The sequence below is a fragment of the Brassica napus genome, chromosome C2 (assembly GCF_020379485.1).
Source record: "Brassica napus cultivar Da-Ae chromosome C2, Da-Ae, whole genome shotgun sequence".
Taxonomy (NCBI): Eukaryota; Viridiplantae; Streptophyta; class Magnoliopsida; order Brassicales; family Brassicaceae; genus Brassica; species Brassica napus.
In genome coordinates this window covers 24,073,774-24,078,449 of record NC_063445.1, presented here as the reverse complement: position 1 = coordinate 24,078,449, position 4,676 = coordinate 24,073,774, and the positions used below count along the sequence as shown (strand labels likewise).

The 4,676-nt window shown below is 34.8% G+C and overlaps 1 long non-coding RNA gene across 2 annotated transcripts; it reads right to left on the bottom strand.

The window, feature by feature from the left end:
- Positions 1 to 917: 917 nt before the first annotated feature.
- On the bottom strand, positions 918 to 3,650 carry LOC106379441. 2 transcript variants are annotated; one of them, XR_002662956.2, is made up of 5 exons: positions 2,345 to 3,650; positions 1,836 to 2,075; positions 1,623 to 1,733; positions 1,384 to 1,542; positions 918 to 1,317 (listed from the first exon to the last, which is right to left on the bottom strand). It is a non-coding gene; the product is annotated as an uncharacterized LOC106379441 (long non-coding RNA). The 2 variants fall into 2 exon arrangements; XR_002662955.2 differs by having other exon boundaries at positions 918 to 1,542; positions 2,345 to 3,648.
- Positions 3,651 to 4,676: the final 1,026 nt, after the last annotated feature.

The following is a 4,676-nucleotide window of genomic DNA, read 5'->3' as shown; positions in this document are numbered from 1 at the left end:
CAAGGATGATCGCATATCTTTGTTGGAGACCCAGATGGCAGCTCAACAGGCGGGCTATGAGACGCAGAGGAGACTGAACCAGCAAATGATGGAGATGATGCAGAGGATGTACCCGAACGAGGTGTTCCCGGACGTGCCAGACCCGTAGTTTTTTTTTTCCAAAAACTCAGAATGTTTTATTTTTATTTGTGAAACTTTGAATATTAATTAATATGATTTCAATTTTAATTTTAATTTTATATTTTCGAATTTAAATTTCAAAAATTTTATTTTTAAAAAAAATAAATATTTTTTATATTCCGAGGAAATTAATTATATTTTTTACTCGATCGATCGATGCGTTTTTGGACATATATCCATCGATCGATCTATTTATAAAAAAACGTTCGGAATATACCGAGGGACATCTTCCTTGGAATATACCGAGGGACACCTTTCCTCGGAATATACCGAGGGACATGTTCCTCGGAATATACCGAGGGACATGTTCCTCGTAATATACCGAGGGACATGTTCCTCGGAATATTCCGAGGAAAGGTGTCCCTCGGTATATTCCGAACGTTTTTTTTATAAAAGGATCGATCGATGTATATATGTCTAAAAACGCATCGATCGATGAAGTTCCGAGGAAATATCCCGACGAAGTTCTCCCTCGGTATATTCCGAGGAGATTTCCGACAAACTAGTGATCCTCGGAATTTCCTCGAAAATTTGTTTCCTCGGAATTCCGTCGGAAAATTCCGATGGATTTCCGAGGAAAGAAGAAATTCCGAGGAATTATTTCCGAGGACTTGTTTCGTCGGTATGTCGTCGGAATAACGTTATTCCGACGAAATTCCGACGATTTTTTCCCTCAGTATCCTTGCTGTTTTCTTGTAGTGTAAGTGCCAAGCCGTTTTTAATTTCCATGGTGGAAGTTAAAAACAAAGGTGAGGAAACCATAAAACTGAGATTTTTAGATACAAAAACATCATTTAAATGGAGCTTGAGAGAAATACCAGACATGTAAAACAACACTGCAATGAACCAAAAGAGAAAGAGTGAGGTCTCAAGGTCAATAGATTAATCAACTATCCGGTGCATGACTTCTTTGGGGTGTTTGTTGCATGCAACTTGAACCGGGTCTGCATCTAGAATGCTCCCCTCCCAATTGTGTTGTGCAACTGAAACTTCTCCACCAGATGGGCTCGCCTGGTCCGAAGGTTTTCCATCAATTTTGTTGCTCTGGACATTACCACTTGACCTTCGACCATCAGTGCAGTTGCAAGAGAGACATTTAGCACCAGGCATTTCATCTCCTGGAAAATAGTTCCCTTTCTGTCCATTTCCCTTATAACATGTTAATGCAGAAGAGTGCAAAGTTATTAGTTTAATAAGGCTTACGTGATTTGCAATAATGGCATATCAAAGATGTGTGACACAGTGAAGGTCTGATGCTTTGTGGAAAATTGAACTTTAGTAGCTCAGCTGGAACCTGTATGTTTTCCCAACACTTTCTTAGGTAAAAGGTGGAAGCTCGAGGGGGTCGCCAACACCTGCAACCTGCTTAGCAACAAACATTATGTAGATCCCTTTCTAGTAAAAAAAATAACGTAAGATAAAATGATTTTAAGGGGACACACCATGAACTCGACGACTTATGCCGCAAGCACACTAACTTAGACATCTCTTAGTCAAACAACACAAACACAGCCGAGTCTGTCGCATCTGTCATGGAAATTTCCACACGATACCTTAAATTTGAAAAGGAAAAAAAAAAGGTGTAAGCTGTGATATGGGGATTATAAAAAATGAGGTAGTATTTAAAGCGCTCAATGTAGTTAAGGTCCGATTACAGCGCTAGTGTGACATGATGTACATGTGAATCAAGATAGGCCACGCTGAAGCTTCCGAGAACATTTTGAGCATGAAATGTAGAACCAGCCATTGGTTGTTTCAATGGACTACGGTTGAATCTGACAGCTTGAAGTGGGTGATAGTTCTTGCAACATGAAAGCCACTGATCTCGTAAATGTCTCCCTCTTTCAGAAGGTGTTTGAAAGTGTGAAGCCGGTGCACCCTTGCAGCAGTGTGGACTGTGGGGAGTCAAAACATAATACACAGTTTATAAGTATTTGTGAACTTCCAGAAAAAAATCTTAGACAAAAGTAGTAGATTAGTCACAGATCTATCTATATATCTGGTTACAAAATTGTAACAATACATGGCAAACATATCAAATAAAAAATTACTTGAGCTAAATATTTTTGGCTACATTAATAGAATGAAGGTAATAGCTGTAACTACTTGTGAACGAACAGAGAAGATGTTACTACATAGACAAAGTAAAAAAAATGAGACAAACCTACTCATCAAGAAGCACTATGTCAACTCCCATCAGATCCCCTCCTTTCTTGACGTTGCGTGCTTCCCCGAAACACAGAAGATGCGCTACCACCATTTGAGAACAACAACTGGGCTTCAAATTATAGAAAAATATATGGGATGAAATCATAGTTGCTGCTTGTGTGTGTGAAGAAGCAGAAGGTTGAATCGAGTGAAGCTGTGAGATTTCGAGAATTCTGCATCCCTATTTATAGTAGTAGAAATTAGGGATTTGCGGTGGGGCTGAGGTCATGGGAAACTAAAAGCAACTTCGTGGGAGAACTTGAATGAAAGACTTAGTGGGTAAAATTTATGAAAAATATTCAATGAGGACGAAAGACGTTACAACTCCAATTTGTTATCGCCGTGAGTGAGGAGGATGTGATCGGGCGAAGACAATCAAAGAAGAAGGGTTTCAACAAATGGGCTTTGTCGAGGTTTTGGAGTTAGGCTGCTTTGTTGAGTTTGTTGGGTGAGAGATTATGAAAAGGATGCAATGGTCCAGCACAGATAAGTTACAAAATCAGTCGATGTCTTAATTTTTTATAGTGCCACGTGGCGCAAAACCCCCAACCTACTTGCTGACGTGGTGGTCTGAGAAAGCAGATATCTCTATTTTATTAGTATAGATTATGTTAAGCTATATTGTAATGAATAATGGAAAAATATGTAATTATTCTAATGAGGAGAGGGCTTTTAATTAAAGGGTGTGAGAATGATTCTAGTGTTGACACCTAAGAAATGACAATTTAGTTATTAATGCTCCTCAAATAATAAAAAAGAGATTAGGAAATTTGTATTTGAAATTAAATACATGTAGTATTTGGATTGAAAAAAAATCATGTGGTACTCGAAAGGATTATAAAAAATCACAACTATAAAACATTAATAAAATAACAATAGTCTAGGAATGTTCAATCTTGTAAAACCGAACCATTTAAAACTGAACCAAACCGAAATAGGGAAAACGGTCTTGATTTGGTAGTACCGAATAAACTGAATGGATGCTATTTTTAAGAAACCGCAGTATATGGATATGGTTGAGTATATTAAGCGATCAAACCGAATAAACCAAAGAAACATGTTAATTCAGATATATTAAAATACTTATATATAAAATTTGTATTTCATCAATATTTCCTATAAAAATCAAAGAAATGGCTATAATATTAGTCATTAAAATCATAAATTAACATAAGATAAAAGTAATGATTATATTATCAGTAGATATTGTTAATATCTATTTATTAATTAAATGTCCTAAATATCATGATAATTATATATTAAAATATATATATTTTAAAATAATAGTATATATATATCAATAGAATAGTTTAATGTTTAATAATTATCTTTAATATCATGATAAATATATAGATTTTAAAATAAAATTTTAAATAATAATATTAATTAAACTAATGATTTATTCTAAAATTATTGAAAAAATGACAAGTAAGCAAATTAACTAAAATCATGAAAAATGATAAGTAAGCAAAATTTTAATATATAATATTAATTAAACTAATGATTTATCTAAAAATCATGGAAAAATGACAAGTGAGAAAATTAACTAAAATCATGGAAAAGATGACAAGTAAGCAAATTCACTTCTCAAATAATAGTATAGATTAGTATAATGTTAAATGAATTTTGTGAGAAATTCATTTTTTTTTATAACCGTGGTGTGGTCCCAAAGGCTTTTCAAACTTAATGACTAATCACCACGAAACCCGCAAAATCTACTTTTTCTTACCACTTAAAGCGTTTCGGATAGCTAAGGAGAATCGAACTCAAGGCGAAAGCTCCAACCGGAGTCTATTTACCATTAGTCAAGACCACTTGGTTAACTCTCGGAATATACAGTATATGCTCTTACATTGCATATAATACTCCTGGATGAAATCACCTAACACATGTCATGTGCAGTATTGACTTTTAATCAATATATTTGTATTAGGGCGAACTCGCTGTACTCTTCCGTTGATGAGTTAGGTTCCACGAAGTACTTGTCTTTTGGTGCCTCGGAGTTAAAAAAAAGGGTGGTGAATTTACAGAGAAACAAAAATATCGAAATTTGGCACGTCGAGAAGAGAACAGAAGTTAATAGTGATCATAAGTAATCGGTCAAAAGCAAGCTACAACTTATCTTTTATTTTTGTTTGTAAGAAGGCATCTAAAACTCTATCTCCCCACAAGAAATAAACAAACAAATAAATTAAAGAAATGAGCAAGGAAGTTAATAATTATCAAATCTATAAAAATATATAAAAAGATGGCATCTTCTCAAATCTCAACGCATTTGCTTAATTTTA